We start from the raw sequence: 23,194 nt of genomic DNA, 5'->3' as shown, positions 1-23,194 counted from the left end.
GCGTACATTTTCAACCTGATCATCTCTGGTGCAATATGCACATGCATACATGCATGCATGCGTCTGTTTGCTTGCGTTTATTTGTTTTCTGTGGTGCAATCTAACATTTAATAAATAAATCTGTCTAGATTTGGGTTTTGATGGCACAGAGATGAATGTTGGAATGACTTGGGAGATGCACAAAACCATTCCTCGCAGTCCCTGTCAAATGTATTTTGGAAAGGTTTCACCAGGGGAAGAAAAATCAATCTTCATAACAAAAAATGAATATAAAACATTTCCTCTCATACTGCACTGGGATGGTGGAGTGAGGGGGGAAAAAAGAAAGGAAAAACAGAATTGGAGGGAAAAAAAGCATTGATTCTTTTTTTTTCTTGGGGGGGGGGGGGGGTGCAGTGGTAAGTGAGGGTTTGAAAATCAGCTGGAGCACCTGGAGAATTTGTGTCGCTAACCTTTTCTTCGGTCCTTGCCTGGAAATAAAAAATGAGTGAGGTTACCATGGTGACGCCAAATCTGAATACGGGTGCGTCTTTATTGGAAGTGCCATATTAATGAACTGTAACCTCCTGGGGGTAATAATCAGGCTTCAATTAAGTTCTCTCTCTCTCTCTCTCTATTTCTGTATCTCTCTTCCTTTTTTTTTTTTGTTTTTTTTGTTTTGTCTTGCTCATCTTTGGCAGAGAGTTTAATAATGCATCTGGTTGCCGGTCCTCTGACACTTGACATTAGCAGAGAAAATGTCCCACTGTTTCATCGATCTGCTTGATGAAGTTTTTCAATGGCAGGTCGCGAGCCCTGGGACAAAACGGATTTACTGTAACATCCCCGTTCGAGCAGAGGGAAATAGTTGAGGGAGAGAAGAGAGAGGAGAGATAAGATTTAAAAAAAAAAAAAAACCAGGAGAAGAAGAAGAGAGGGAGAGGGGGCGAGCAAAAGAGATGGGATTAGAGGAAAGACGAGGGATTAAATAAAAAAAAATGGAATATGGAGAAAAATGAGAGAGAAAAGAGAGGAAAGATGGAAAGATGAAACAGATAAAGAAGAGAGAGATGGAGAAAACAAGAAGAAAAAGGAAAAGCAGAAAAAAAAAAAGAAGAAAAATCGAGGCGAACGACCAGTCGGGGAGAAGACAGGGGGTGGAGGTGTGTTACTGCCCAGTAAGATGAAGTAAAGCCCTGTGTTGGTTTAGATTCTCCTCATAAAACGTCCATCGATCTGCCCGTGTGACTCAAACACACCGCAAATCATCTGTTGTTGTTTTATAGCACATTACGTCCTATAGAGTTTCTACAGACACACCCTGACCTGAGATTTACAAGACCTTCCTCCCTGTGGCAATACCTTTTCTTCTTCCTTTTTCATTATAGAAGAAGAGGGAAAGAGAAAGCGATGGAGGTAGAGTGTCATAAACCAACAAGAAGAAGGAAGCTTTATCATCTTCAAAAAACTGACAGCATGTTGCTGTAATACAGCTCTAAAGTTTTGTACTGTTGTACCACAAAATCAGAAAGCAGCAATTGCAACACAGCCAGGGTTATTAGAAAATGGCTAAAAAAATTATGTGTGCAAAAAAAAAAGAGAGAGAGAGAGAGAGAGAGAGAGAGAGAGAGCAGTAATTTTCTCCTGATTGAATGGTTTGGTAATGTGTACTTTTGTAATGACAGCATAAAAAATGTACCAGAGAATAATCATTTTGATCAATACCATTGTGAAAACATTGTTGAACAATGTAATTATGAATACTGGGTTTCCCTGAGCCATACATAACATTCACTAGTTGCTGTTGTTGTTTCTGTTGACAGTTTTTGTTGACGGTCTCCTACTGTGCTTACAATGGTAGCTGGATCGCTTTAAAGATGATAAATTCTTTTAATGTGTCTCACAAAGTACTGTCTCGAGAGTTACTGTACTCATTCCTTTAGCAAAGTGGTAAAACGAAGTCATTTAAACTTTATTTTCATTTTATACCTTTTGAAATTACTGTATGTGCAGCTTCTGTATGTACTGTGTGTGTGTGTGTGTGTCTGAGAGAAGGAGAGAGACAGAGAGAGAGAGAGTATATCCACGGTTTACATCAGCATTGGTATCCTGTCTTTACGTATGTCATGTGTTTATCCGTTGTACATTTTTGTCTTGGTGAATGCTTGCTTTCATGTTCACAGGCCATTCAGGCACCTGTGAGGCTAGTTGTTGCCTGGGCTGAGAGCCTCTGGTTTGGTATCATTGTGCGAAACAAAGCCAGACAGAATCTGGGCCAGTGACATAAAAGCAGGAAGTGGGCATAGCGAAGGAAAGCAAACAGAGGAAGGTTTCCTCCCTCCCTGCTCTTGGCATGACTCTATTATTTCTGACTGTCTGTTTTTTTTTCTTTCTCACTGAGATAACACAGACCAAACAGTACACAGCTGAAGTCCTGGCTTTTTTTTTTTTTTTTTGTTTGGAAAAGGCTCAAAGGCTTTGGCCACCTAAATCTACTGGCACTCAGATAAACTAACTCACATTTTGCTAGCCAAGTTAGCTTTAAAGCTACGGAGGTGATTATACTTTATGGTTGGTAGAGCTGTTAGCTGGCGACCTGACACTAATCTACCAGATCAAACACTGAGCAACAGCGAAGGTTTCTAACTACATAATGAGCTGACACTAATGTGCTGAGGCTAAGTTACTGAGCTAAATGAGTGTTTAGGCCATAGCAAACTTGTTATTCTCTTCTCTGAGCTATTAGCACCCAGGTTAAAAGCAAGATTCTAATTAACAGGCATGGCTGATGTAAAACTACACTAGAACATAGATAAAAAAAAAATCAAAGGACTCATATGATTATTTTAATTGGTTGCTGGGCAGCAGGAAGTTACGGAGAGGGTGGCTGTTATTTAAAGGCCTTGTTATGCTCCAGCCTTCAGTTTGCTACAGAATGAAAGACATTACACTTATAACTGTATCATATACTAGGATGATTTTTTTTTTTTTTTATTACCTTATTAAATCTTATCTTGGGCATCAACCCAACATGACTTGCATAGAATCACTAGTAACACATCATTCTAACTTTAACTTTTAATTTGAAGAGATGATGCATTTTGTTTATTTTTTGATGGAAGAACAAAGCAAAATATAAGAACCAGCAATAGTGCACGGATTTAGTGAGCCTTTGTTTTCCATCGGTGGTTTTCAAGGTCATATGATACAAATACATTATGATTTAAACGACTGAAACCCTCTGCTCTGTATTACTTCTCTGAAGGCATATAATGGCAGAAGAATGTAAGAACATTCCCTGAAAACGTTTGCTGTTTCTTTTTTTTTACATTTTGATTTGTGATGTTCAGTTAAGTGCTATTAAAAGTTTGTCATGTAGCTAAGTTCATAAGACTGTAAAAAAGTGCACTTCTGTGAGTGTTTAGTTACAGTCAACAGAAGGGCAGATCCCCGCAGCAGAAAAAAAAAAGAAAGAAAGAAGAAAACAGCAAATCCTTAGAATTGATCATCTCCCCAGGTGATTACAGTTATTAGGTTGACCAAAGCAGGAGGGGCTGGTTTGTAAATCATTAAAGAGTAGCCTGTACGGCCCAGGTCAGACGAGAGGCGTAATCTGGTAGCTCTTATAACCACACAGATGTATGGTAACACTTTGAGAGTTTCCTTAAGGGGTCTGATAATGGCCATGTGACCGGTGGGAGTTCCACGGCAATTTGCGGAGTAATTTTAAGCCAATCACGCCAAAGCATGATGGACTGTTTACAAAATTTTAGAAGACTGGCCAATCTCTTAACCTCAGGCTTTCACGTTACAAGATCTACTGGTGTGTTTTGTCACAAATCAGCATTAGCGTGGCATCGGAAAATGTGTTTAAGGCTTAGGAGGAAATACGACCCCCCCCCCCCCAAAAAAATAAGAAACTACAACATTAAATGCACAGCTGAAGTGTGCTAGATATTGACTGGATGTATGATGAGTCTAGGGCAGGTCTGAATCTGGCCACAATCTGGTTATGTCATATCCTACAATAACATATACTATCGTATTTGGTATAAACCAAAAAAGCTGGCTTTGTACACAGTTGTACCAGTTGTAAGGCGGTGGTGGTGGGAACATAATGTTTTTTGGGACTGGTTTTTTTTTTTTTTCTGCTTCGGGGGCTTGGCAGCACGCTAAGGCTGAATCAACTATGAATTCCACGATGTACCAGCGGACGCGCGAGCAGAATGGAAGGCCATCTGTCAGACAAAGACTGGAGCCGAAAGAACCGAAAATGGATCTCGCTCAGGACCGCGATCCAAAACACTCGAGCGAATCGGCGACAGAACGGTTACAAAAGGGAAAAGACGGCAAGAGTTTTTGGAACGGCCGAGGAAAAAAGCGTACACCTTTTATCCAGTTTACCCGCTGTGGAGAGGCAGGCTGTATGTGTTAAAAAGTTCCGGAAACATCGCCGTGTAAAAACCATTCTGCGTGGGTGAGAGGGCCTGAATTTCTCCACAGTGACATAACAGCATGATAGACAGATACAAAAACAGCTGACATTAAGTTATTTCTGTCTGAGATAGCGAAACCAGCTACTATAACAAGGTATTCACTTATTTTTTCCTGCCCATGGGAATTGCACCTCTGTTGATTTTTCCCTGAATAAATAATTGTGGAAGTTCATATGTTTTCGGCATATTCTCAATTCATATATTTTCCGGTTGGATACTAGTATGTCCAAATATGCTAAAAAGTCCTAACCTTTCAAGGTTTCGACATACTCATTTTGCTATAGCATGGTATGCCCCCAGGCTAGTGGATGACTACAAGATGAGTTTGCCAGTGTCTAAATCATAATTTATTTGTACATAGTCTTTTTCATCAGGCAATCCACCTTGTTCACTCTGTCTGTCAAGCAATATGCATGGCTCTCTTCTTCCTGTCAAGAGGAACTCTTTCAACAACAGACGTGTGATTATTCAAACCATACACTCACTCTCTCTCTCTCTCTCCTGTCTTTTGTATTTATGACACAGTCTATCTCTGCTCTCCTCCTCTTCTGAACTGTGTAATTTAAAGTGACAGAAGGGGAGACCAGGAAGAGATTGATGAAAGGGAGATGTCTTCATTCAAACAAATGAACGAACTGACCACAGAATGAAAGACTGAGTGTGATATTTTGCCACCAGGTGTGCTCTGACATTACGAGAGACAGATTAGGATAGCATAGTTCTCTCTCTCTCTCTCTCTCTCTCTCTCTCTCTCTCTCACACACACACACACACACACACACACACACACCTGAAAGTACACTAGTCCTCAGCATGTAAATATCTTATCTGTTCCTCTCTGCTGAGTGAAGACCACGAGTAATGAGTTTGACATTCATAATGGCTAAGTTTAGGTTTAGCACTGAGAAAACTGTTCCCAAATCAGTAACTGAGGGCAGAGAGTAACTAGAAGATTTCCACACATACGCGCACACGCACCCGTGCACACACACACACAAATGCAAAAGAAAAAAAGAAAGATTGCTGGTGATCTAGTAAACCAGGACCTCTCTCTCTCTCTCTCTCTCTCTCTTTCCATCTCTCTCACCACATTCATAATGAGTAGAAGCAGGAGACAAGGAATGTTCCAGAATGAAATTATTCTTTAATTTCCTCTCCCTTTCCCAGTATGAGGTGATCTTCATCTTGGTGTGCCAGAGGGACAATGAGTCCAGTGTCTCTTACAGTCAGATACACACACACAAACACACACACACACACACACAGAAGCACTCACTTGTGCTCTCTCTCTCTTTTCTCTCTTTTCTCTCTAAGCTCCATGTAAAATCACTGTCACGCTTACAGACTAACCTTAGAAGTCTAATATTAATGTCTGGGACCCTGTGGCTTGGGAAAGTTGAAAAGGTCAGAGAGCTACATTGAGACAACTGAATAAAGATTTTGTTTTTAACTCCCACCTACAGTGTTGGTACTTTTACAGGACACCCTATGTGTTATCATCTCAACATGTTAAAATACACGCCTAACAGCACAGTCATGTCTATACCAACTATATCTGATTTCACAATGTATTCCTACTGCTACCGAATTTAGCTACTTTAACAAAATTATAAAAAACAGCACAACAAGCCAAAAACTCTCAGCAGTCGACATGACCAGTCTGCCTGTCTGTTAATGTCTAATGGCTGTATTCTCAGTGTAAAATGTCATTAGTAAGCAGTTAATGCATTTTACAGCAGATAAATTCTTTTTTTATGTACAGATCCTTAGTCTGCTCCCTCTGTCTGCATGGAACCTGTAAGCTTGTTTGCCGACATGGTGAAGAAAAGTCATCTACACTTTCACTTATTTTTTTTTTCAGTGATATCTCTTACACTACAAGAGTCCTAAGCGTTTATCCACATGAATGTAAATATGCATACACACACACACACACACACACACACACACACACACACACACCTTGTAGATGGAAGGAACCGACCATTGGCTTCCATTATGCCGAACTTAAGGAATAACAACCTACCTAACCATAACCCTAACCTTAACCGTCGCCCGCCCCCCCCCCCAAAAAAACAAACTTTCACACTTTTAATTTTTACCAATAAAAACAATACTAAAAAAATGTTGGGGGCAGTGATTTTGACCAAAAAACACTTTTACAGTTTTTGTTTTAGCTAAAGTAATATTTTAATTTATTACAAAAAACTACCTATGCAGTGGTATTAGTTTTTGCCAGTTTTTATCACTGGGGAGTGTGATTTTGACCCCATTTTGTTAAGATGCCCCCAGTAGAGCAGTGTCTTTACAGTCAGACATTAGCAGAAACAATGACACACTCTCCCACACAGAGAGGCACAAACACAAGGTTATTAATGTTCTCTCTTTTACCCTCTCAGAAGGATACCGTTGCATTTGTTTGTTGGTGTGTGTGTGTGTGTGTGTGTGTGTGTGAGAGAGAGAGAGAGAGTGTGTGTTTGGTATTCAGGCCTCATTCAGGGAACAGGGAGGTTAAATAGAAGATCTGGTAAAGATCATAGAGAACTCTGTCTTTAATAATTGAAAAACTATGTCCTGCCCTTAAACTGCCCTCCTGTCTTCACTGCTTCCTCTCCAAGGACACATCACACACACTCCATATGCGCATTCAGAAAAGAGTGTCGATCTGCAACATGCTGTGCGTACAGTGAGAGTATGAGTGAGTGTGTGTGTGTGTGTGTGTGTGTATACCTTTCTATGACTCATGTACACTTGATCAAACTCTCACTCGGCCTGTGTGTGTGTGTGTGTGTGTGTGTGTGTGTATCCATTAAGCCCACCATCACCAACATAAGCTCATTTTACCAAAGCCCCACCTTCTCCCCTTGCTGTCCAATCAGGTCTCATCTATTTGACTTGCTTAACAAGAGTTTCATGTGCTCACATACCCCATTCAGGCTTCATCTCTGAATCCCAGTGCAACAGATTCAGTGCAACCCTGGCCTCCAAGCCACACACTTCACAAAGCACAATGAGTTAGCCGTGAAAATAAGCTCTGCACACACTTACGTTTGAAAACCACCTCCATCGTCAGACTAAACTCTCCGCATAATTATGGTTTTTAACATATGATGGTGTGGGTGATAACACAGTCACTGTGCATTTACAGTGCATGTAAGCGCCATTTTGTAAGAACTTTCATGCTGAGATTATGGTGTAACAGTTTTTGCCTATGCAGAACTTTCATATCAGTCCCATATGTCGTTATTATACACGCAGTTATTTCAGATACGTAATAACGTTATATGGAAAACATAGTCTCAGAGTGTTCTCCAGTAACTCTCTCCTCTCCCTTGTGATTGGGCTCCTGTTGGTTTTGTTCTGGCTCCTGTAGTGTAATGAGGGATCTTTACGCTTGTAGCACCTGAATTTACAATCGCTGTGGTGACCAGGAGGCGATGGTCCGTCTCTGTCTCCATGACAATAGCTTGTCTTTTTTTTCTCATGGACCAATCCCTGCGATTCACATGTGGGTGTCTCTCGACAGACTGCTGACAACGCAACGTTCTCCCTCAAGTGGGATATGTCTCTCACCTGTATTCCCACTCCTACACACACACACACACACACACACACACACCACACGCACACACACACACACACACACACGCACACCACACGCACACACACACACACACACGCACACCACACGCCCACACACACATGCATATGCACACACACACACACCACCCACACACACCACACGCACACCACACGCGCACACACACACACCACACACACACACACATGCATATGCACACACACACACACACATGCATGTGCACACACACACACCTTCACAGCATGCTAGTTTGGGATCGTTTAACATTCAGTGCCATGTTGCAGTCGTGACAAAAAAAAGGAGCACATTAAAGAAAAAAAAAAAAGGTATCATATACTCATTTCTCATCTCATCTCATTGCTTGCTATCGAGTTGCAGTTGCTTCCCTGTGGTTGGAGGTGACTAGTGTGTGTGTGTGTGTGTGTGTGTGTGTGTGTGTCTGTGAATGTGTGAGTGAGAGAGACTGAGTGCTAAAGGTGTGAGAGTTTTAATGAGTTTTTCTCTCTCTCTTCGCAGAGATGTGTGAACTAATCTCATTCGACAGCTGATTTTGTGTATGCGTGTGTTTGTTTGTGTGTGTGGGTGTGTGGCTGTGTATGTGCACAGTGAACAATCCTGGGGATGAGCATTTCAGCGAGCCCCGGGTTGTTCTGAACTTAACCCAAGTTTTGATCAGAGAGGTAATAGCAAGTCTTTGACCCCGTCAGAGCACCTCTAAATAGCTTTCAACTTCAGGTTTCCTTTTCAGAACTTCAGTAGTGTGTGCAACTTTATGTTGTTTACTTTTCATTATCCCTTTTCTTTTAACTCAGCATTTTACAAAAGAGAAGCGGAAGACATGTAATAATAGGGTGCAAAAGTTTTATCATTGTGCATAGCACTAACTTTTGTCAATTGTTTTCGAGCAGTGACTCATTTTTCTTGACTCACTTCCTGTCACAGCAGGGGCAAGTGGGAAATGGAGTTTCAAAGGTATGACTTTTCATTGGGGGAGGCAGCTTTTCTTGGAATCAGTGAGGTCACACGCTGAGCATACAGCTTATTAAGGACATGCGGTGAAAATGTAAGGTTACGAAGGTTGTATTTTACCAGGACTGATACTCTCCCTTTACATGAATACATATTTTCATAATTATATTTTAGCAATGTCTGAAGGTCATGGGGTCCCTGGACACCATTATGACATCCACTCATGGCAGCAGGACGTCCATAAGCTATAATAAGAATAATGCTGCATGAAATCAAGTCAGTGCTGTTCAGAGATTGTTCTAGAAGCATCTCAGTCTACCAAAAAGTCAGAAGACTTAAATTTAGTCTGTCATTTTTTAGTTTGCGACAGAACAAGCTACTCAGTGTAGGGGTCTACAGAAAGCCTACTCACGACCACACCAAGCAATCAAGTCAACGTCCCCACCATGATGCTCTGGCACGCCTGAACACTGTGTTCAGTCAGTACCCTGATGAATCCAGGCTGCTCTGAGGGAAAGAGCCAGGGGAATAGACCAAGGGTCTGTACATAATAAAGCGTTTATCTGCTGTAAAATGCATTAACTGCTTACTAATGACATTTTACACTGAGAATACAGCCATTAGACATTAACAGACAGGCAGACTGGTGATGTCGACTGCCGAGAGTTTTTGGCTTGTTGTGCTGTTTTTAATAATGTTGTTTAAGTAGTTAAATTCGGTAGCAATAGGAATAAATTGTGGAATCAAGGACAGAATTTTAAATAAGTTCTTATTTTGAAGGCCTGTTTTGCTGCTGGTGGTAAAATACTGAGGACACACTGTCTAGGGACATGTGTGAAGCAGATGCTTCGGTCAGTTCATAGCAGTTAGACAAGACTGACTGACTGTGTGTGTGTGTGTGTGTGTGTGTGTGTTTGAGAGAGAGGCGGGGGGGGTTTGAGGTGACATGCATGAGCACTCTCCCTCCATAAATAAATGTGTGTGTTTGTGTGTGTGTGTGGGAGGGCAGGCCGCCAGACAAACATTAGTACGGCCGTTTATCTGTCAGGCCCCAGACTGCAAAACAACAGAGAAAAGGATGCTGGGATAGAGGGGCACACCCAGGCTTTCGCCCACTCTCACCCACAGTCTGGCTCTACCTTTCCAGTGCCCAGTTAAGGGCATTACTCAGCCCTCTGTCTTATTACAGACCTCAGCTAACTCTCACCCACAGTCTCGCTCTACCTTTCCAGTGCCCAGTTAAGGGCATTACTCAGCCCTCTGTCTTATTACACACCTCAGCTAACTCTCACCCACAGTCTGGCTCTACCTTTCCAGTGCCCAGTTAAGGGCATTATTCACCCCTCAGTCTTATTACAGACCTCAGCTAACTCTCACCCACAGTCTGGCTCTACCCTTCCAGTGCCCAGTTAAGGGCATTACTCACCCCTCTGTCTTATTACAGACCTCAGCTAACTCTCACCCACAGTCTGGCTCTACCTTTCCAGTGCCCAGTTAAGGGCATTACTCAGCCCTCTGTCTTATTACACACCTCAGCTAACTCTCACCCACAGTCTGGCTCTACCTTTCCAGTGCCCAGTTAAGGGCATTACTCACCCCTCTGTCTTATTACACACCTCAGCTAACTCTCACCCACAGTCTGGCTCTACCTTTCCAGTGCCCAGTTAAGGGCATTACTCAGCCCTCTGTCTTATTACACACCTCAGCTAACTCTCACACACACAGCCTACTCCAGTGGTGTGTATATGTATTTATTACTATATGAGTTATAAACATGCAGAGCGCCGTGTTCTCCCGTCCAGAAAGGGCAGATGGTCGTTGGCATGGTGGCGAATGTGGGCGTAGCTAATGTGCTGTTCCTTATCCACCAGTTAACAACTACATTTATAGAAAAATAAACGAGTTTTCCATATACCGTTCCTAACGTTTTAGCTCAGTTCCACTGTGGTCATGGGAAATATCATCCGTTCAGCATATTTCGCTGGTAGCACCAACACTGTAAATGTGGCTAAGCTGAATTTACTTTTACTTTTTAATGATTTTTTTTAACTAAATGTGTCGTAGAAAAAAAATGATTTATTTGAGGGAAATAAACTTGAGTGCAAAACAGATTGGAACTGACAATTTAAGTTCAATACATGAAAACACAAGTTATTCTGACTTCAAATCCTCTTTTTAAAACATCAGTGTCATTGCCCAGTTTCTCCATGTAACATCTTAAGTAATTAGGAGTCATTTTTAAAATTCTTTTAATTATGTTTTATATTCATTAAACTCCAATAAACAAAAAAGTGCCATTTTGAAAGCCAAGCCTGAGGCGAAGTCCAATGTAAGCACAGAAAACTGTTAATGAACAGAATAACAAAATAGTACAACACATTGAACAAGGTATGCCATCACACTTAAACTATTTATGTAATATGTGCTTAACTTGTTTAATTAGACTTAAAAATGTCATTGTGACGGTGAAACAGTTTGGGGTTAAGGTGCCGCTGTCTGATCTTTGCTACATATAGACAGACGGAGGGCTGTCTGTAGAGACGTCTTACGTTTGTCTTTTTAGCCGTCTGTAATTGGACGAGTCCACGCAGGGCTGTGGGGAAGACTGAATGTGAGGCAGAGGGAGGTAATAGTCTGCATGCAGACTGTAAGATATTATACCATACACCTCCATCAGTCTAAAGAGTGATTCTCTCTTCTTTAAGTCTGCCTTTTTTTTTTTTCTCCCATTCATACAGCACCAGTACTGTGATGAATCGACACTGTAGAAACTGAAGATGTTTCACACCAGAAATATAATTCTCACCTACATAAACACATTTCATAAATTCTGTCAAGCCTTGCACAAACTCTCCCTCACACACACACACACACACACACACACACACACACACACACAAAGAAAGAGAGAAAGAGAGAGAGAGAGAGAGAGAGAGAAAATGTCTCTTTCTGTCTCACTCTCTATTTCACTCACACTTCATTTTTATTCAGTCTTTCCATTTCTCTCTATGGGGTAAGTTATATACAGAAATACCTCTGGAGTGTTTCCATCAGTCTGTTTCACAGAAGGCGACGTAAATTTCTTTGGTCTGGGAGGAGATGGAAACCTTCTCCGGTATTTTCTCATGTTTCACACCTCCTTTTCCCGCTCTTTCTTTTTCTATGTCTCTCTTTCCCTGCCTATGAGCATCTGTCTGTACATGTGTGCATGTGACACGCAAACACACAGATAGGAAGGGACAGAGAGAGAGATACAGAGAGACAGAGTGATACGGAGAGAGAGATAGAGAGAGAGAGAAAAAGAAGACAGAAACTCCAGCTGTCTCTAAGAACAGACATGAGAAAGTTCTGGAGAGGGAGGACCTTGCTTTGGCTGTTTGTAACCGACTGCTCGACAGACATGGCAAACATAAATATTCTCCAACGGTACATGAGCTCCACAGAGCCCGGGGCTTTGGGCCCACACTGCTACAGGCACATCCATTACGGCTCTCTGTCAGATCGTAAAAACCCAGAGAGCTGCTTTAGATCAGCAGCAGGGAACACACAAGGCAAAAAAAAAAAAAAGAAAGAAAAGGCCAGAGGGGTTTCCGTGGTAATGTGATAACATGAGATGCCATTACGCGTACAGAGAGAGATTGGTACATAAAAAAAAAAAAAAAGGGAGAGTAGGAAGCCATGTTTGAAACTTTTTTTTTTTTTTTTCATGATAAAAGCCTGTTTTCAGACCGCAGCGTGTAAATGTTTATAACGTAGGAACCTCAGAGGAGGGAAACTGCTCCAGATGTCCTCACAGCGATGCCAAACAGTTAGCTAACTTCCATCGAAGAACGCTAACTCCTTTTCCCCTCTCTGTTTGGCTTACGCGTGAGATGTTTACTCAAGTCAGAAAGCTGAGCGCTATAATGGTGCCTCGCATGTTACGGAGATGATACCGCTCTGTGAAAGACACAGATTATCATACAGAGATGTTCCTAGCCACTCCTAACCGTAAAAAAAAAACTTTTTTTTTAGCCACTTTGACTTTAGCATAACAACAGAGCGAAAAAAAAAAAAAGTCACAATGACATTCCAATATTTACATTCAAATCTGGTCACCACAGTATTTTCTCACAGACACATGCACAAATAAACCACGTCATGTATGTCAACAGAAGAAAACAGGGCCGGAGCTTTGACCTATTGCAGGTTAGTTCCTATTGCCTGCTGCACCATCAAAGCCTAGCATATGTAGACAAAGTGTTGTACTCTCCCTATATAATCTTTCACTCTTCATTCACAACCCCCCCCCCCCCCCCCCCAAAAAAAAGTAAAGTTGGTAGGAAAACATCCAGTGCTAAACAGAGGCTGAGAACAGTTGAAGACAAGTGATTGGCAACGATTTTTAAGAAACGGGGTCACTCTGGCGTTCTGAATAGATAAACTATAGCAGGTTTAAAAAAAAGAATGAATGAACAGAATGGAAAGCGATCTGGTTTAGTGAATGAAGTCTAAATCAAAGAGTAATTTTCATGTTTCTGTGCGAGAGGGAGAGAGAGCCAACAGACATATGTAGAACAAATGGTCAAAAAGATCTTCAATTCATTGAAGAAAAAGAAAAAAAGAGGGAAAAAAAGAATACAGAGACAATCATCGAAAAGGAAAACAGCCAAACAATGCATCATCGAGTCTGACAAGTGACAGTGTGTGTGTGTGTGTGTGTGTGTGTGTGTGTGTGTGTGCGTGTGTGTGTGCGCATCTGTGAGTGAAATCAAGGAAACTGTTTGTTCCAAATGGGCCATTATCAAGTGCTGGTGGTGTCAGCCAAAACGCTCAGCTATCAGACAAGCGTAATCCAAATGATGTCCCCTCTACAGACCGTATAGAGCTAAGCCAAATGATGTCCCCTCTACAGACCGTATAGAGCTAAGCCAATTGATGTCCCCTCTACAGACCGTATAGAGCTAAGCCAAATGATGTCCCCTCTACAGACCGTATAGAGCTAAGTCAAATGATGTCCCCTCTACAGACCGTATAGAGCTAAGTCAAATGATGTCCCCTCTACAGACCGTATAGAGCTAAGCCAAATGATGTCCCCTCTACAGACCGTATAGAGCTAAGTCAAATGATGTCCCCTCTACAGACCGTATAGAGCTGAGCCAAATGATGTCCCCTCTACAGACCGTATAGAGCTAAGTCAAATGATGTCCCCTCTACAGACCGTATAGAGCTAAGTCAAATGATGTCCCCTCTACAGACCGTATAGAGCTAAGCCAAATGATGTCCCCTCTACAGACCGTATAGAGCTGAGCCAAATGATGTCCCCTCTACAGACCGTATAGAGCTGAGCCAAATGATGTCCCCTCTACAGACCGTATAGAGCTGAGCCAAATGATGTCCCCTCTACAGACCGTATAGAGCTAAGCCAAATGGGAACCATTACAGTGAGGTTAACCCTTCTGTCATCAGGCCAACAGGGACACGCTAACGCTCTCAGACGGCTGACTCACACACACACAAGAGCCACAAACATCTGCACAGACACATGTTCAAGGAAACATACACGCAGGCGTGCGCGCACACACACACACAAGGATCCTGCCCTCATCTCTAGACTAAAATAAATCACTTTCAAATCATAAATCAATTTAGTTCTGTTACACTTTATCCCTCTGTCCAACTGAATTTACATGATTCTCTCTCTCCCCCTCCCTCTCTCTCTCTCTCTCTCTTTCTCTCCCCCCCCCCCTCTCTCCACCTCCCCTCTCTCTCTCTCTCTCTCTCTCTCTCTCTCTCTCTCCCTCTAAAAACTCAACCTACAAACATCCTGAGTGGGCACAATCTCCTGTCTTCTATCTGTCTCACACATACACACATTTTGAAGTGATTGTGTTGTAGATATTGTGTTTCTTCACAAGCTGCGCCTGATCTTCTCTTGATTTCCAGCTGTGCATACACAGATTATCTGCCTTAGAGTAAACACACTCACACACACACACACATGCACACACTCACACACACACACACTCACAAACACACATCATCTGGATGGATGTAGGACTCCTAATGGCTCTAGCGAAACTGTGTGTGTGTGTGTGTGTGTGTGTGTGTGTGTACTGTGTGATATTCTTGATTCTGGGGGTTCTTTGAGTCAGAGAGCTGGTTTGTTTCAGTCACACTGCTAACCTGCAGGCAGACAGCAGACTGATGGATAACCATGTGCTGCTTTGGATTTTGCCGCCTGCATATTTCTGATTCTGGTCTCCGGTAAATGGACTTGATTTGTGGTGAAACTGATGGAGCTGTGCTGGTTCCATCTGAAGTGTTTATGTGAAGAACTCCAGGATTTGTTCTACGAGGTCTTTATTGGAACATGGTGAGATGATCATAATAAAGGAAATATGGCTGTTACATCGTTTTGATTTTATCATTCTATAATCTACAGATATCCAGTACCTGCTCATTCACTATAAATTACCAAAAAAAAAAAAAAAGACATAAAAAAGAAAAAGGCTTGTCTACATTTGGCATGTGCAACTCCAACTGTGTCAATCAAATTCAATTCATTCCATATCGGAATCCCCAGAACATGCTCTACTGATTCTCAAACCACATGTCCTTTTTTCTTTCTTTCTTTCTTTCTTTTTTTTTTTGCTTGTTTCTGTTAGTAATAAAAACAAATGAACAGGAGCATTAATTCACGCTGTCAACGCATCATCAGCTTTGCTTAAGACTGCGCGTCGGAATGAGCGGGAAACAAACCGCTTCTTCAGTAAGACCGCTGTGAAACAAACGCTGACACAGGCAGGAGACAAACAGCTAATGAGACTGAGAGACAAATCGCACAATCTGTTAGGAGGCAGCTCATACTAGGTACAGCCAACAACAAGAAAAAATAAAATGAAAAAATTAATAAAAAAGGCGGGGTGGGTGGGGGGCGGTGGTAGAAGGGAAAAGAGAGACAAATAGGGAAGGAGAGCAACACAGTCGCCTAGGTAAGGCAAGCTGTTCCGCACAGATGTTGTTGACAGGTGACAGTTGCTATGGAGCGGTACACTTGTCTCGAGATGACAACAGGGAAATAAAAAAATAAATAAATAAATAGAATTGAATGAATAAGTGGCTTTTGTGGCTCATACGTGTAACACGGGGAAGGTACAGTGAAGCATATGTTTCAAACTCCTTTGGGTCATTATAGAATGAACGATACGAAGTGTGATGAAGTGCTTCATTGAGTGGCAATGTGGGATACGGTGTGTGTGTGTGTGTGTGTGTGTGTGTGTGTGTGTGCGTGTGTGTGTGTGTGTGTCTATAATGACATTGCAGTTTTCCATATTTAGCATGACTGAACATGTATCTTATATTTGTTAAAACAAACGCTAGTCCCCTTCCACCCACCAGGAAAATGGCCTTTCTAAAATAATGTATAGAGTCATTCAGAATAGGTTTACATTCCACCTTGTCACAGACGGTGACACTCCACAGACCAAGTGAAAGAGACAGCAACTGAAAGAGAGGTTAACCAGAGAGAGAGAGAGAGAGAGTTACCAGAAAACTGTTATTCCATAAAAATACGTCATTCGAATACAGCAGCTTTTCATTTTCAAACTTGAAATTGAGGGGAAAAAAGACAATGTACACGTAAAGGCAAAAAGTAAGAGTGAGAGACACAGTCCAGGAGCCATGAGCAAAGACAGAAACAGAGAGAGAGAGAGAGAGAGAGAGAGAGGGAGAGAGGGAGAGAGAGAGTAAGAGATGTTATCCAGGAATCTAGAATGGTGCGAGTGAGTGAAAGTGAGAGAGTGAGAGAAAGAGAAAGAGAAAGAGAGGGTGTGTAACCTTTTGGGGTGAGAGATAAGGAGTCAGTTGGTGGAGATGAAACCCTGCAGCTGCGGTGAGAGCTTATTTCAACCCATAACCGGAGAAAAAGAATGATTTACGTTGGAATACCCGTCTGGATCTTGGACAGGAATTTCTAGAACATGTTCTGTTTCTCAGGCTTTGAGGAAATGCAGCTGATGTCAGTTGAAACAGACTGGAGAAGAGGCCGAGACAAATTACTGTCTTGTTTTTCTTTCGCACTCTCTCTCTCTCTCTCTCTCTCTCTCTCTCTCTTTTTTTATAACAGATTCAAGCTACCTGGTCTGTCTTGAATAAATGGATGTCAGAGAGGTTCAGACAATGCACTCTCTGTCTAAGAGTTTAAAAGAGTAATGTTTTAATGGGAAAATAGATGTAGACAGAGAAGAGAGAGGGAGAGAGAGAGAGAGAGAGAGAGAGAGAGAGAGAGAATATGTGTTTATACATGGTCCTTAGCAGAAGAGCATTTAGAGAAATGGGTAAGTGGTAATAAAAATAATGAGAGTAGTACATACTAAGTACGAGCAATAAAACAAAAATATATTCTTTTGCAAAATGGAGTTTTTGAGTTGAAATACTGACAAATTAAAACAGCTTTTCAAGGCTTTCTAAAATAAGACTTTTCAATACTGACCTATCAGTACTGAGTTTTGTGTAAATACCCCCAAAGTGAGGCATTAACCGCAGAAGTGTCATGTTAAAATATGTTGTCTGCAATATTATGACTATGTTTTTTACTATGAGACATACAATGGAAACTGCTTATAGTGATTACCCGTCTGTCCGGGTGAAATTGATCACTACAAGCGGACAATCAATATAACCCATTCTTTTTTTTTTTTTCTTTTTCTATATTTCTCATGCAGTTTACCATCTAATTGACATTTGTATATTTATTACATGAATATAAAGTAATGAAATGGACAGCATCGCTATTTACAGAATTTTATGGACTCTTTCAAAATACAGTAGGCCTACAGCTGTTTCAAATGCTTTTCAAATTACAGCACCATACACGTTAAATTACTGAACTGTGTATAATTTAAATACACTATAATACACTACAGTACTTTATATGGAATGTAGCTTATTGTAGTTCAAATTAAAATTAGTCTATAGCCTAAAACATAAATGCATTGTGCAGTTTACAAAATACAATAGCCTCAGTAGTGCAAATACAGGCTAAGCCACGGCTTTTTTTTCAGTTTTTAACAGAATTAAAAATAAACTGTAGACTATCAGTGCCAAACCGGTAGCAGAGTTTGAAATCAAACTTAGCCGTAAAATATGAGGAACACCAGGTTTCTGCTGCATCTCACTAGCTCGTTTTTGACATTTTGTCTTAAGCTTCGATGAGTCTACTTTGTCGCTGAGAGAAAACGACTTTCTTTTTCCCCTCATGATTTCTGTGCACGCAGTATTAGCTTCGAGGGGCTAGTCGGAAGCAGTCGGGTTACTGCGAGACAAAGTAGGTCTATCAAAGTAAAGTTTAAAAAGAAAAAAAAAAGGATTACCGTAGTTTTAATTTTTATCCATATGTCGCTATGTATAAAAAGACCCAAAATGAACGCTGTAAGTGGACTACTTGATTACTATAAGCGAATTATACAGTACTGCATTTGCATAGGAATGATTCTGTCCCAAGCTTTTTGATCCATGTAAGCGGTTGATCTCTGTAACTATGATCACTATAAGCGGTTTCCACTTTTATTTTTGTTGTTTGCATTTTTTTTTAAATCTGAAATTATGACTGTGTTTCTGTGTGACGTCAGCCCTTTTCTCCCCCCTTTTCCCTCCCTCTGTTCGCTCCCTCCTTCCTGTCGTCCTGATGTGCAGAACAGGAGGGGACACTAGTAGTGCTAATCCCAGTAAGCTTGTCCGTTTGGTTTCACTGGTTCCCAAATCATTAGGCACACAAATCAATCACACCCAGCTGAGAAAGTGTGTGTGTGTGTATGTGTGTGTATGAGAGAGAGAGAGAGAGAGTGTTTGACTGCCTGCTTGCATTGGAAGCATGGCCTGAACAGGAGACTCTGACGTGTGTTTACATTAGAGGATCTTGTTCGATTAGCAGCCCAGCAGCCCAGCCAAACAGGATCAAAAAATCTCATTTTTACAGGGACATTAATGGCTGTCGTAAAACAAAAGCGAAGCGGTACATACTGATCCACCTTTACGATACAATAGCACAGCGTTCTTCTGGAGTTGATATTTATATACATGGATATTAGACACGTAGAGTATGAAGTGAAAAAAAAAAAAGTGAATGTGTATAAATATTTCAGGGGTTAATTAGATCTGATATGTCAGGAACATACGGTAAAGAAATTCTGACTGGTAGACTAGACTTGTAATTTGACTGGTAGAGCACGTACAAGGAGAGAGAGGTTTGTCACTTTGGGACTTTCAGAGAATTTCCAGTGGTAGAGGACGAAATGAGTACACCCTAAACCCTGTGAGTGTGTGATCACAGGATCCCCACACACTCTGCGTCAGGAATCAAGTGTTTATGAATCCAAATGTCTATTCCTTACATGCGCGCGCACACACACACACACACATACACAAGTATACGTACACATACCCGCAAACGCTACATGCGCACACACACACACACACACACACACACACACAGAAAAAAATAAAGAGAGAAAGTGATTGGCATGCCAAAACACTAGTCTGTAATCATATTCACCCTGAAGAACCTAATCTTTTTTGTGTGTCATTTTCCCCCTAGAGACTGATATTCTGTGGCAGCGGTGAGGTAAAGAGAGGTTGATTGGATAAAATTTCCAGGAAATGAAAAACTGTAATAGAGAAGTGCATCATGCATCATAATGTGATGGCATGATGACTTTAACATATGAGAGAGCGTACAGTGTTAAATCTCTCTCCCTCTCTCACACACACACACACACACACACACACACACACACACTTTCTCTGTCATTTATGCTCTCTCTCTCTGTGTGACCTTAATGGGAGAGAATGCATTTTCCGTCTGTTAAACAAATGTGTATGTGTGGATACAGTGTCATGTGTTTACACTCTTTCCTCCATTTCATTATATACCTACCTTTGTGTTCCAGCTCTCACGGGCCATTTGAGCATGTGTGTGTGTGTGTGTGTGTGTGTGTGTCTGCGTGTGAGTGTATTCGTTCAGGACAGGCTGCAGGATGTTATCAGCAGGAGCCTGTTCCCAGGAGAATTCCTCCTGTGGATGAGGTGACTCAAACACAAAACTACTCCACTGTCATTAGTGACTAATTACTGTATATGATAAATGAATACACTTCAAACAATTCCAATTATCCACACACAAGGCAGGGGGAAAAAAAATTACCTGCTTGTTTACTGTTAGACAATTATGAAATATAACAGCCTCTTCCCATGTTTAACGAGGAAGTTAGTTATCCTCTCTATGGTTTGTTTATCATTCTACCTTAATAGCATGCATTTGCATTTCTTGTTCTGCTAAAGAAGAGTGCAGACATCTTTTATTACTACTGCTACCAATACTCCTCTACTACTGTTACTACTGCTGCTCGTGTGCCTCTGCTACAACAATTATTACTACTGTTACTACAAACAACTGCTTCTATTATTACCACTACTACTACTATTGCAACTCCTTCAACTACTACTACTACTACTACTACTACTACTATGCCTAACAACAACAACATCAAAACAACAACAACAACAATAACAATAACAATAAAGATAACAATACGAATATGAAAAATATGAAGAAGAAGAAGAATGTGGTTTGATTAAAGAGCATAATGACATATTACATGTAGAACATACCAGAATAAAAGAGGAGGGAAAGACTGAATCTCAAGAAACTCCATAAGAGATGTGAAATTCCAGTAACTGGACACATGAAAATATAAGACAAGTATGTCACTTGTCACTAATTCTTGGAATATTCGTTGAACTGCCACTAAGCAATCTGTAAATCACCGTTTGGACCATAATCTCAGACAGTGAAAAGTATAAAGGTGTAAGGCCAAGTAAGGCTTTTTAAAAAACAGTAAACGAATTGTACAATGCTAAATTCATGGCGACTTAGCCAAGTATCGCATCGCAGACTGTTAACAGTAGCCCCGTAGTGCTGTTAACATCAGAGGTATTTTGCTGTGTCTGCTGGACTAGGCTGAGAGGGTCAGAGGGTCGCGTCATGAATATTTTTCTCTTGCTAAGGCTGTCAGAGTTAAGCCCTATAACATATTTAACACTGTTTAATAACAATATGACCCCAGTCTGTCTTTCACACAATCCACCTGCTCTCACAGCTAACGGAGGACTAGAAAGTGGGAGGAAAAAGGGGGGATTGGGAAGAAAGAGGTATGTTGTAAAAGATGACCAAAAAAAAAAAAAAACTCTCCTCCTTCTGCAAGTCGAAGTGAAAGGGCTGGGATGCTAAGTGGCTGTTAGCATGTCATGGTTCTTTAGGACGCTTTTTAGGTTTTGTTTCATTTTGGGGTTTTTTTTGTTTTTTTTTCCATAACGCTCAGAGCAAAATGTGGAGTGGCTCCGCTTTGAAAGCCAAAATGGCATCTTGTTATGAGACTCGTGGTTTTTAGAGGACAGCTAAACAGAGAATGATTGAGGACCCAGATGATTAGCACTGATGTCATATCCTGTTTTGCTGTGGGCGAAGCAGCTTTCCTTTTGTTCTAGAAAACGACTCAGGCTTTAGGCATTCAAGCTTGTGGCTCCTTTTCTCTTTCCTATTATTTTTCACATAAAAATAAAAAAGTTTTCAATTAAATGTCATTTAGATCAATTATGAAAGTTATGGACTATCAACTCTTTGTGTTGAAGGTTATGGGACATATGCAACAAATAAGATTTTTGTTTTCCTCTTTACTTTCAAGAATAAGTGAAATTGTTGAAGGAAAAAAAAAAAGATAAAACAAATAAAGTTTAATTTAGCTGGGTGTACCTCAGGGTATAGAACTGAACCACGCACTGGAGAGAGACATAAAGTTGATGTCTCCTGAAACATATTCTTTTAAGGTCTTCAAAGAACAGAAAACAAAAAAGCAAAGAAAAGAAAATGCAGTTACTTTTTATTTTCTTTTATTGCTCTGGCTTCATATATCACATTGTGTGATATTCTCTTAATATGTTATATGTTCTTGTCATTGTTAATCTAACCCGTCAGTACGTGTCAGTGTTGATAACTCATGAACAGAAGAACAGTGCCATAAAACATTTTGAATTACCCAATGAATCTGTCTTCTCTCTCTGTCTCTCTCTCTCTGTTTCTCTCTCTCTCTCTCTCTCTCACTGTCTCTCTCTGTCTCTCTCTCTGTCTCTCTCTCTCTCTGTCTTCTCTCTCTCTGTCTCTGTCTCTGTCTCTCTCTCTCTGTCTCTCTCTGTCTTCTCTCTCTCTGTCTCTCTCTCTCTCTCTCTCTCTCTCTCTCTCTCTCTGTCTCTCTCTCTCTCTCTCTCCTCGGCCTGTGCCTCGTCTCTCCCACCTTCTCTCTTTGTTTCTGCATCCCTCTTTCTCTTTATGACTCCCTCTCCCATCTTGTCTGTTGCACTCTCTCTCTCTCTCTCTCTCTCTCTCTCTCTGAGGCCAAGCCAGGGCTTTTGTCATCCATCATCTGATTCTACTGGAGCATACACATCTGGTAGGACACTATGTGTTCATTCATTTATTTTCATCCCTTTCTTTCTCTCCTCCTTTCGGCTTTCAGCTGCCGTTGTCTGTTTGGTATTGATCTCTGTGGCATGCGGCAGAGATCACGCACTAGCGGATGCCCCGTAGCGCTGCGGGTATGGGGTCTGTGGCACTTTTATTCCTTTAAGTGAGAGTTAACAGCTTCCCGGTGACAAACAAATCAAAATTAATGCTCACAGCATTTCTGCCAAATTCAGCTTGGCTCTTTGTTGACCATGTTTGATAAAAATTTAGGAGGGCTTTAAAAAAAAAAAATTGTGAGAAAGAGAAAGAGCTTGTAAAATATTTAGTTTATTTTGCTTTCTAAATTTTCAAAAGCACAAGATCAAAGTTAGAGTTTACAATATGTCTCTAAAAAGAAGATCATCCTATTTAAGTTAGAAGTGATAGATGAGAAAATACAAAGAGAAGAGGGAGAGAGAGAAGGAGAGAGTGAGAGAGAGGGTTGGGGGTGGGGGGGGGGACAAGAAAACATCTTCCAAAGCACCAAACTCTAAGAATGAGTTTGACAGCCGTGTAACTTTTGATCATTCAGAATCCATGCTCCTCCAACTCATGGTGTGTTATAATTTTTTTTTCTTTCTTTCTCCTGAAAGTCACTAAATGGGAGGGAAA

The sequence above is a fragment of the Chanos chanos genome, chromosome 10, assembly GCF_902362185.1.
Source record: "Chanos chanos chromosome 10, fChaCha1.1, whole genome shotgun sequence".
NCBI lineage: Eukaryota > Metazoa > Chordata > Actinopteri > Gonorynchiformes > Chanidae > Chanos > Chanos chanos.
This window is presented reverse-complemented; position numbering follows the sequence as displayed.